The sequence below is a fragment of the Scyliorhinus torazame genome, chromosome 15 (assembly GCF_047496885.1).
Source record: "Scyliorhinus torazame isolate Kashiwa2021f chromosome 15, sScyTor2.1, whole genome shotgun sequence".
Classification (NCBI taxonomy): domain Eukaryota; kingdom Metazoa; phylum Chordata; class Chondrichthyes; order Carcharhiniformes; family Scyliorhinidae; genus Scyliorhinus; species Scyliorhinus torazame.
In genome coordinates this window covers 151069905-151081981 of record NC_092721.1, presented here as the reverse complement: position 1 = coordinate 151081981, position 12077 = coordinate 151069905, and positions in this window count along the sequence as shown.

Here is a 12077-nt window from a genome sequence, read left to right as displayed (position 1 = left end):
CCCGTGCTCGCCGGCCATGGGGCACACAATGTGCACGCGATTAGATTGTCCCGTGCTCGCCGGCCATGGTGCACACACTGCGCAGGCGATTAGAGTGTCCCATGCTCGCCGGCCATGGTGCACACACTGTGCAGGCGATTAGAGTGTCCCATGCTCGCCGGCCATGGTGCACACACTGCGCAGGCGATTAGAGTTTCCCGTGCTCGCTGGCCATGGTGCACACAGTGTGCAGGCGATTAGAGTGTCCCGTGCTCGCCGGCCATGGTGCACACACTGCGCAGGCGATTAGAGTGTCCCATGCTCGCTGGCCATGGTGCACACACTGCGCAGGCGATTAGAGTGTCCCATGCTCACTAGCCATGGTGCACACACTGTGTTGGCGATTAGAGTGTCCCATGCACGCCGGCCATGGTGCACACACTGCGCAGGCAATTAGAGTGTTCCGTGCTCGCCAGCCATGGTGCACACACTGTGCAGGCGATTAGAGTGTCCCGTGCTCACTGGCCATGGTGCACACACTGCACAGGCGATTAGAGTGTCTCATACTCGCCGGCCATGGTGCACACACTGTGCAGGGAATTAGAGTGTCCCGTGCTCGCTGGCCATGGAGCACACACTGTGCAGGCGATTAGAGTTTCCAGTGCTTGCTGGCCGTGGTGCACACACTGTGCAGGCAATTAGAGTGTCTCATACTCGCTGGCCATGGTGCACACACTGCTGGCGATTAGGGTGTCCAATGCTCGCTGGCCATGGTGCACACACTGCTGGCGATTAGGGTGTCCCGTGCTCGCCGGCCATGGTGAACACACTGTGTTGGCAATGCGGGTGTCCCATGCCCGCGGTCCATGGTGCACACACTGCACAGGCGATTAGAGTGTCCCGTGCACGCCGACCATGGTGCACACACTGTGCAAGCAATTCGAGTGTCTCATACTCGCTGGCCATGGTGCACACACTGTGCACGCGATTAGAGTGTCCCGTGCTCACCGGCCATGGTGCGCACACAGTGCAGGCAATTAGTGTGCCCGAGCTCGCTGGCCATGGTGCACACACTGCGCAGGCGATTAGAGTGTCCCATGCTCGCCGGCCATGGTGCACACACTGCGCAGGCGATTAGAGTGTTCCATGCTCGCCGGCCATGGTGCACACACTGCGCAGGCGATTAGAGTGTCCCGTGCTCGCCGGCCATGGTGCACACACTGTGCAGGCGATTAGAGTGTCCCGTGCTCGCCGGCCATGGTGCAGACACTGTGTTGGCGATTAGAGTGTCCCATGCTTGCCAGCCATGGTGCACACACTGTGCAGGCGATTAGAGTGTCCCGTGCTCACTGGCCATGGTGCACACACTGCACAGGCGATTAGAGTGTCTCATACTCGCTAGCCATGATGCACACACTGTGCAGGGAATTAGAGTGTCCCGTGCTCGCCGGCCATGGAGCACACACTGTGCAGGCGATTAGAGTGTCCCGTGCTCGCCGGCCATGGTGCACACACTGTGCAGGCGATTAGAGTGTCCCATGCTCGCCTGCCATGGTGCACACACTGCGCAGGCGATTAGATTTTCCCGTGCTCGCTGGCCATGGTGCACACAGTGTGCAGGCGATTAGAGTGTCCCGTGCTCGCCGGCCATGGTGCACACACTGCGCAGGCGATTAGAGTGTCCCATGCTCGCTGGCCAAGGTGCACACACTGCGCAGGCGATTAGAGTGTCCCATGCTCACTAGCCATGGTGCACACACTGTGTTGGCGATTAGAGTGTCCCATGCACGCTGGCCATGGTGCACACACTGTGCAGGCGATTAGAGTGTCCCAGTGCTCGCCGGCCATGGTGCAGACACTGTGTTGGCGATTAGAGTGTCCCGTGCTCGCCAGCCATGGTGCACACACTGTGCAGGCGATTAGAGTGTCCCGTGCTCACTGGCCATGGTGCACACACTGCACAGGCGATTAGAGTGTCTCATACTCGCTAGCCATGGTGCACACACCGTGCAGGGAATTAGAGTTTCCCGTGCTCGCTGGCCATGGAGCACACACTGTGCAGGCGATTAGAGTTTCCAGTGCTCGCTGGCCGTGGTGCACACACTGTGCAGGCAATTAGAGTGTCTCATACTCGCTGGCCATGGTGCACACACTGCTGGCGATTAGGGTGTCCAATGCTCGCTGGCCATGGTGCACACACTGCTGGCGATTAGGGTGTCCCGTGCTCGCCAGCCATGGTGAACACACTGTGTTGGCAATTCGGGTGTCCCATGCCCGCGGTCCATGGTGCACACACTGCACAGGCGATTAGAGTGTCCCGTGCATGCCGACCATGGTGCACACACTGTGCAAGCAATTCGAGTGTCTCATACTCGCTGGCCATGGTGCACACACTGTGCACGCGATTAGAGTGTCCCGTGCTCACCGGCCATGGTGCGCACACAGTGCAGGCAATTAGTGTGCCCGAGCTCGCTGGCCATGGTGCACACACTGCGCAGGCGATTAGAGTGTCCCATGCTCGCCGGCCATGGTGAACACACTGCGCAGGCGATTAGAGTGTCCCATGGTCGCCGGCCATGGTGCACACAGTGCGCAGGCGATTAGAGTGTTCCATGCTCGCCCGCCATGGTGCACACACTGCGCAGGCGATTAGAGTGTCCCGTGCTCGCCGGCCATGGAGCACACACTGTGCAGGCGATTAGAGTTTCCAGTGCTCGCTGGCCGTGGTGCACACATTGTGCAGGCAATTAGAGTGTCCCATATTCGCTGGCCATGGTGCACACACTGCTGGTGATTAGGGTGTCCCATGCTCGCTGGCCATGGTGCACACACTGCTGGCGATTAGGGTGTCCCATGCTCGCTGGCCATGGTGCACACACTGCTGGCGATTAGGGTGTCGCCTGCTCGCCGGCCATGGTGCACACATTGTGCAGGCGATTAGAGGGTCCCATGCTCGCTGGCCATGGTGAACACACTGTGTTGGCAATTCGAGTGTCCCATGCCCGCCGACCATGGTGCACACACTGTGCAAGCAATTAGAGTGTCTCATACTCGCTGGCCATGGTGCACACACTGTGCACACGATTAGAGTGTCCCGTGCTCACCGGCCATGGTGCGCACACAGTGCAGGCAATTAGTGTGTCCCGAGCACGCTGGCCATGGTGCACACACTGCGTTGGCGATTAGAGTGTCCCGTGCTCGCCGGCCATGGTGCGCACACAGTGCAGGCGATCAAAGTGTCTCATACTCGCTGGCCATGGTGCGCACACAGTGCAGGCAATTAGTGTGTCCCGAGCTCGCTGGCTATGGTGCACACACTGTGCAGGCAATTAGAGCGTCCCATGCTCGCTGGCGATGGTGCGCACACAGTGCAGGCAATTAGTGTGCCCGAGCTCGCTGGCCATGGTGCACACACTGCGCAGGCGATAAGAGTGTCCCATGCTCGCCGGCCATGGTGCACACACTGCGCAGGCGATTAGAGTGTTCCATGCTCGACGGCCATGGTGCACACACTGCGCAGGCGATTAGAGTGTCCCGTGCTCGCCGGCCATGGTGCACACACTGTGCAGGCGATTAGAGTGTCCCGTGCTCGCCGGCCATGGTGCAGACACTGTGTTGGCGATTAGAGTGTCCCGTGCTCGCCATCCATGGTGCACACACTGTGCAGGCGATTAGAGTGTCCCGTGCTCACTGGCCATGGTGCACACACTGCGCAGGCGATTAGACTGTCCCGTGCTCGCCTGCCATGGTGCACACACTGTGCAGGCGATTAGAGTGTCCCGTGCTCACTGGCCATGGTGCACACACTGCGCAGGCGATTAGAGTGTCCCGTGCTCGCCTGCCATGGTGCACACACTGTGCAAGCAATTAGAGTGTCTCATACTCGCTGGCCATGGTGCACACACTGTGCACGCGATTAGAGTGTCCCGTGCTCACCGGCCATGGTGCGCACACAGTGCAGGCAATTAGTGTGTCCCGAGCACGCTGGCCATGGTGCACACACTGCGTTGGCGATTAGAGTGTCCCGTGCTCGCCGGCCATGGTGCGCACACAGTGCAGGCGATTAAAGTGTCTCATACTCGCTGGCCATGGTGCGCACACAGTGCAGGCAATTAGTGTGTCCCGAGGTCGCTGGCTATGGTGCACACACTGTGCAGGCAATTAGAGCGTCCCATGCTCGCTGGCCATGGTGCGCACACAGTGCAGGCAATTAGTGTGTCCCGAGCTCGCTGGCCATGGTGCACACACTGCGCAGGCGATTAGAGTGTCCCATGCTTGCCGGCCATGGTGCACACACTGCGCAGGCGATTCGAGTGTCCCATGCTCGCCGGCCATGGTGCACACACTGTGTTGGCGATTAGAGTGTCCCGTGCTCCCCAGCCATGGTGCACACACTGCGCAGGCGATTAGAGTGTCCCGTGCTCGCCGGCAATGGTGCACACACTGCGCAGGCGATTAGAGTGTCCCGTGCTCGCCGGCCATGGTGCACACACAGCGCACGCGATTAGAGTGTCCCGTGCTCGACCGGCCATGGTGCACACACTGTGCACGCGATTAGAGTGTCCCGTGCTCACCGGCCATGGTGCACACACTGTGTGCCGATTAGAGTGTCCCGTGCTCACTGGCCATGGTGCACACACTGCACAGGCGATTAGAGTGTCTAATACTCGCTAGCCATGGTGCACACACTGTGCAGGGAATTAGAGTGTCCCGTGCTCGCCGGCCATGGAGCACACACTGTGCAGGCGATTAGAGTTTCCAGTGCTCGCTGGCCGTGGTGCACACACTGTGCAGGCAATTAGAGTGTCTCATACTCGCTGGCCATGGTGCACACACTGCTGGCGATTAGGGTGTCCCATGCTCGCTGGCCATGGTGCACACACTGCTGGCGATTAGGGTGTCCCGTGCTCGCCGGCCATGGTGAACACACTGTGTTGGCAATTCGGGTGTCCCATGCCCGCGGTCCATGGTGCACACACTGCACAGGCGATTAGAGTGTCCCGTGCACGCCGACCATGGTGCACACACTGTGCAAGCCATTCGAGTGTCTCATACTCGCTGGCCATGGTGCACACACTGTGCACGCGATTAGAGTGTCCCGTGCTCACCGGCCATGGTGCGCACACAGTGCAGGCAATTAGTGTGCCCGAGCTCGCTGGCCATGGTGCACACACTGCGCAGGCGATTAGAGTGTCCCATGCTCGCCGGCCATGGTGCACACACTGCGCAGGCGATTAGAGTGTTCCATGCTCGATGGCCATGGTGCACACACTGCGCAGGCGATTAGAGTGTCCCGTGCTCGCCGGCCATGGTGCACACACTGTGCAGGCGATTAGAGTGTCCCGTGCTCGCCGGCCATGGTGCAGACACTGTGTTGGCGATTAGAGTGTCCCGTGCTCGCCATCCATGGTGCACACACTGTGCAGGCGATTAGAGTGTCCCGTGCTCACTGGCCATGGTGCACACACTGCGCAGGCGATTAGAGTGTCCCGTGCTCGCCTGCCATGGTGCACACACTGTGCAGGCGATTAGAGTGTCCCGTGCTCACTGGCCATGGTGCACACACTGCACAGGCGATTAGAGTGTCTCATACTCGCTAGCCATGGTGCACACACTGTGCAGGGAATTAGAGTGTCCCGTGCTCGCCGGCCATGGAGCACACACAGTGCAGGCGATTAGAGTGTCCCGTGCTCGCCGGCCATGGAGCACACACTGTGCAGGCGATTAGAGTTTCCAGTGCTCGCTGGCCGTGGTGCACACACTGTGCAGGCAATTAGAGTGTCTCATACTCGCTGGCCATGGTGCACACACTGCTGGTGATTAGGGTGTCCCATGCTCGCTGGCCATGGTGCACACACTGCTGGCGATTAGGGTGTCGCCTGCTCGCCGGCCATGGTGCACACATTGTGCAGGCGATTAGAGTGTCCCATGCTCGCTGGCCATGGTGAACACACTGTGTTGGCAATTCGAGTGTCCCATGCCCGCGGTCCATCGTGCACACACTGCACAGGCGATTAGAGTGTCCCGTGCACGCCGACCATGGTGCACACACTGTGCAAGCAATTAGAGTGTCTCATACTCGCTGGCCATGGTGCACACACTGTGCACGCGATTAGAGTGTCCCGTGCTCACCGGCCAAGGTGCGCACACAGTGCAGGCAATTAGTGTGTCCCGAGCACGCTGGCCATGGTGCACACACTGCGTTGGCGATTAGAGTGTCCCGTGCTCGCCGGCCATGGTGCGCACACAGTGCAGGCGATTAAAGTGTCTCATACTCGCTGGCCATGGTGCGCACACAGTGCAGGCAATTAGTGTGTCCCGAGCTCGCTGGCCATGGTGCACACACTGTGCAGGCAATTAGAGCGTCCCATGCTCGCTGGCCATGGTGCGCACACAGTGCAGGGAATTAGTGTGTCCCGAGCTCGCTGGCCATGGTGCACACACTGCGCAGGCGATTAGAGTGTCCCATGCTTGCCGGCCATGGTGCACACACTGCGCAGGCGATTCGAGTGTCCCATGCTCGCCGGCCATGGTGCACACACTGCGCAGGCGATTAGAGTGTCCCATGCTCGCTGGCCATGGTGCACACACTGCTGGCGATTAGGGTGTCGCCTGCTCGCCGGCCATGGTGCACACATTGTGCAGGCGATTAGAGTGTCCCATGCTCGCTGGCCATGGTGAACACACTGTGTTGGCAATTCGAGTGTCCCATGCCCGCGGTCCATCGTGCACACACTGCACAGGCGATTAGAGTGTCCCGTGCACGCCGACCATGGTGCACACACTGTGCAAGCAATTAGAGTGTCTCATACTCGCTGGCCATGGTGCACACACTGTGCACGCGATTAGAGTGTCCCGTGCTCACCGGCCAAGGTGTGCACACAGTGCAGGCAATTAGTGTGTCCCGAGCACGCTGGCCATGGTGCACACACTGCGTTGGCGATTAGAGTGTCCCGTGCTCGCCGGCCATGGTGCGCACACAGTGCAGGCGATTAAAGTGTCTCATACTCGCTGGCCATGGTGCGCACACAGTGCAGGCAATTAGTGTGTCCCGAGCTCGCTGGCCATGGTGCACACACTGTGCAGGCAATTAGAGCGTCCCATGCTCGCTGGCCATGGTGCGCACACAGTGCAGGGAATTAGTGTGTCCCGAGCTCGCTGGCCATGGTGCACACACTGCGCAGGCGATTAGATTGTCCCATGCTTGCCGGCCATGGTGCACACACTGCGCAGGCGATTCGAGTGTCCCATGCTCGCCGGCCATGGTGCACACACTGCGCAGGCGATTAGAGTGTCCCATGCTCGCTGGCCATGTTGCACACACTGCGCAGGCGATTAGAGTGTCCCCTGCTCGCTGGCCATGGTGCACACACTGTGTTGGCGATTAGAGTGTCCCGTGCTCCCCAGCCATGGTGCACACACTGCGCAGGCGATTCGAGTGTCCCGTGCTCGCCGGCAATGGTGCACACACTGCGCAGGCGATTAGAGTGTCCCGTGCTCGCCGGCCATGGTGCACACACAGCGCACGCGATTAGAGTGTCCCGTGCTCGACCGGCCATGGTGCACACACTGTGCAGGCGATTAGAGTGTCCCGTGCTCGCCGGCCATGGTGCACACACTGTGCACGCGATTAGAGTGTCCCGTGCTCGCCGGCCATGGTGCACACACTGTGTTGCCGATTAGAGTGTCCCGTGCTCGCCGGCCATGATGCACACACTGTGTTGCCGATTAGAGTGTCCCGTGCTCGCCGGCCATGGTGCACACACTGTGCAGGCGATTAGAGTGTCCCGTGCTCGCCGGCCATGGTGCACACAATGTGCACGCGATTAGATTGTCCCGTGCTCGCCGGCCATGGTGCACACACTGCGCAGGCGATTAGAGTGTCCCGTGCTCGCCGGCCATGGTGCACACACTGTGCAGGCGATTAGAGTGTCCCATGCTCGCCGGCCATGGTGCACACACTGCGCAGGCGATTAGAGTTTCCCGTGCTCGCTGGCCATGGTGCACACAGTGTGCAGGCGATTAGAGTGTCCCGTGCTCGCCGGCCATGGTGCACACACTGCGCAGGCGATTAGAGTGTCCCATGCTCGCTGGCCATGGTGCACACACTGCGCAGGCGATTAGAGTGTCACATGCTCACTAGCCATGGTGCACACACTGTGTTGGCGATTAGAGTGTCCCATGCACGCCGGCCATGGTGCACACACTGCGCAGGCAATTAGAGTGTTCCGTGCTCGCCAGCCATGGTGCACACACTGTGCAGGCGATTAGAGTGTCCCGTGCTCACTGGCCATGGTGCACACACTGCACAGGCGATTAGAGTGTCTCATACTCGCCGGCCATGGTGCACACACTGTGCAGGGAATTAGAGTGTCCCGTGCTCGCTGGCCATGGAGCACACACTGTGCAGGCGATTAGAGTTTCCAGTGCTTGCTGGCCGTGGTGCACACACTGTGCAGGCAATTAGAGTGTCTCATACTCGCTGGCCATGGTGCACACACTGCTGGCGATTAGGGTGTCCAATGCTCGCTGGCCATGGTGCACACACTGCTGGCGATTAGGGTGTCCCGTGCTCGCCGGCCATGGTGAACACACTGTGTTGGCAATGCGGGTGTCCCATGCCCGCGGTCCATGGTGCACACACTGCACAGGCGATTAGAGTGTCCCGTGCACGCCGACCATGGTGCACACACTGTGCAAGCAATTCGAGTGTCTCATACTCGCTGGCCATGGTGCACACACTGTGCACGCGATTAGAGTGTCCCGTGCTCACCGGCCATGGTGTGCACACAGTGCAGGCAATTAGTGTGCCCGAGCTCGCTGGCCATGGTGCACACACTGCGCAGGCGATTAGAGTGTCCCATGCTCGCCGGCCATGGTGCACACACTGCGCAGGCGATTAGAGTGTTCCATGCTCGCCGGCCATGGTGCACACACTGCGCAGGCGATTAGAGTGTCCCGTGCTCGCCGGCCATGGTGCACACACTGTGCAGGCGATTAGAGTGTCCCGTGCTCGCCGGCCATGGTGCAGACACTGTGTTGGCGATTAGAGTGTCCCATGCTTGCCAGCCATGGTGCACACACTGTGCAGGCGATTAGAGTGTCCCGTGCTCACTGGCCATGGTGCACACACTGCACAGGCGATTAGAGTGTCTCATACTCGCTAGCCATGATGCACACACTGTGCAGGGAATTAGAGTGTCCCGTGCTCGCCGGCCATGGAGCACACACTGTGCAGGCGATTAGAGTGTCCCGTGCTCGCCGGCCATGGTGCACACACTGTGCAGGCGATTAGAGTGTCCCATGCTCGCCTGCCATGGTGCACACACTGCGCAGGCGATTAGATTTTCCCGTGCTCGCTGGCCATGGTGCACACAGTGTGCAGGCGATTAGAGTGTCCCGTGCTCGCCGGCCATGGTGCACACACTGCGCAGGCGATTAGAGTGTCCCATGCTCGCTGGCCATGGTGCACACACTGCGCAGGCGATTAGAGTGTCCCATGCTCACTAGCCATGGTGCACACACTGTGTTGGCGATTAGAGTGTCCCATGCACGCTGGCCATGGTGCACACACTGTGCAGGCGATTAGAGTGTCCCAGTGTTCGCCGGCCATGGTGCAGACACTGTGTTGGCGATTAGAGTGTCCCGTGCTCGCCAGCCATGGTGCACACACTGTGCAGGCGATTAGAGTGTCCCGTGCTCACTGGCCATGGTGCACACACTGCACAGGCGATTAGAGTGTCTCATACTCGCTAGCCATGGTGCACACACCGTGCAGGGAATTAGAGTGTCCCGTGCTCGCTGGCCATGGAGCACACACTGTGCAGGCGATTAGAGTTTCCAGTGCTCGCTGGCCGTGGTGCACACACTGTGCAGGCAATTAGAGTGTCTCATACTCGCTGGCCATGGTGCACACACTGCTGGCGATTAGGGTGTCCAATGCTCGCTGGCCATGGTGCACACACTGCTGGCGATTAGGGTGTCCCGTGCTCGCCAGCCATGGTGAACACACTGTGTTGGCAATTCGGGTGTCCCATGCCCGCGGTCCATGGTGCACACACTGCACAGGCGATTAGAGTGTCCCGTGCATGCCGACCATGGTGCACACACTGTGCAAGCAATTCGAGTGTCTCATACTCGCTGGCCATGGTGCACACACTGTGCACGCGATTAGAGTGTCCCGTGCTCACCGGCCATGGTGCGCACACAGTGCAGGCAATTAGTGTGCCCGAGCTCGCTGGCCATGGTGCACACACTGCGCAGGGGATTAGAGTGTCCCATGCTCGCCGGCCATGGTGAACACACTGCGCAGGCGATTAGAGTGTCCCATGGTCGCCGGCCATGGTGCACACAGTGCGCAGGCGATTAGAGTGTTCCATGCTCGCCCGCCATGGTGCACACACTGCGCAGGCGATTAGAGTGTCCCGTGCTCGCCGGCCATGGAGCACACACTGTGCAGGCGATTAGAGTTTCCAGTGCTCGCTGGCCGTGGTGCACACATTGTGCAGGCAATTAGAGTGTCCCATATTCGCTGGCCATGGTGCACACACTGCTGGTGATTAGGGTGTCCCATGCTCGCTGGCCATGGTGCACACACTGCTGGCGATTAGGGTGTCGCCTGCTCGCCGGCCATGGTGCACACATTGTGCAGGCGATTAGAGGGTCCCATGCTCGCTGGCCATGGTGAACACACTGTGTTGGCAATTCGAGTGTCCCATGCCCGCCGACCATGGTGCACACACTGTGCAAGCAATTAGAGTGTCTCATACTCGCTGGCCATGGTGCACACACTGTGCACGCGATTAGAGTGTCCCGTGCTCACCGGCCATGATGCGCACACAGTGCAGGCAATTAGTGTGTCCCGAGCACGCTGGCCATGGTGCACACACTGCGTTGGCGATTAGAGTGTCCCGTGCTCGCCGGCCATGGTGCGCACACAGTGCAGGCGATCAAAGTGTCTCATACTCGCTGGCCATGGTGCGCACACAGTGCAGGCAATTAGTGTGTCCCGAGCTCGCTGGCTATGGTGCACACACTGTGCAGGCAATTAGAGCGTCCCATGCTCGCTGGCGATGGTGCGCACACAGTGCAGGCAATTAATGTGTCCCGAGCTCGCTGGCCATGGTGCACACACTGCGCAGGCGATTAGAGTGTCCCATGCTTGCCGGCCATGGTGCACACACTGCGCAGGCGATTCGAGTGTCCCATGCTCGCCGGCCATGGTGCACACACTGCGCACGCGATTAGAGTGTCCAATGCTCGTTGGCCATGTTGCACACACTGCGCAGGCGATTAGAGTGTCCCCTGCTAGCTGGCCATGGTGCACACACTGTGTTGGCGATTAGAGTGTCCCGTGCTCGCCGGCCATGGTGCACACACAGCGCACGCGATTAGAGTGTCCCGTGCTCGACCGGCCATGGTGCACACACTGTGCAGGCGATTAGAGTGTCCCGTGCTCGCCGGCCATGGTGCACACACTGTGCACGCGATTAGCGTGTCCCGTGCTCGCCGGCCATGGTGCACACACTGTGCACGCGATTAGAGTGTCCCGTGCTCGCCGGCCATGGTGCACACACTGTGTTGCCGATTAGAGTGTCCCGTGCTCGCCGGCCATGGTGCACACACTGTGTTGCCGATTAGAGTGTCCCGTGCTCGCCGGCCATGGTGCACACACTGTGCAGGCGATTAGAGTGTCCCGTGCTCGCCGGCCATGGTGCACACAATGTGCACGCGATTAGATTGTCCCGTGCTCGCCGGCCATGGTGCACACACTGTGCACGCGATTAGAGTGTCCCGTGCTCGCCGGCCATGGTGCACACACTGTGTTGCCGATTAGAGTGTCCCGTGCTCGCCGGCCATGGTGCACACACTGTGTTGCCGATTAGAGTGTCCCGTGCTCGCCGGCCATGGTGCACACACTGTGCAGGCGATTAGAGTGTCCCGTGCTCGCCGGCCATGGTGCACACAATGTGCACGCGATTAGATTGTCCCGCGCTCGCCGGCCATGGTGCACACACTGTGCAGGCGATTAGAGTGTCCCATGCTCGCCGGCCATGGTGCACACACTGCGCAGGCGATTAGAGTTTCCCGTGCTCGCT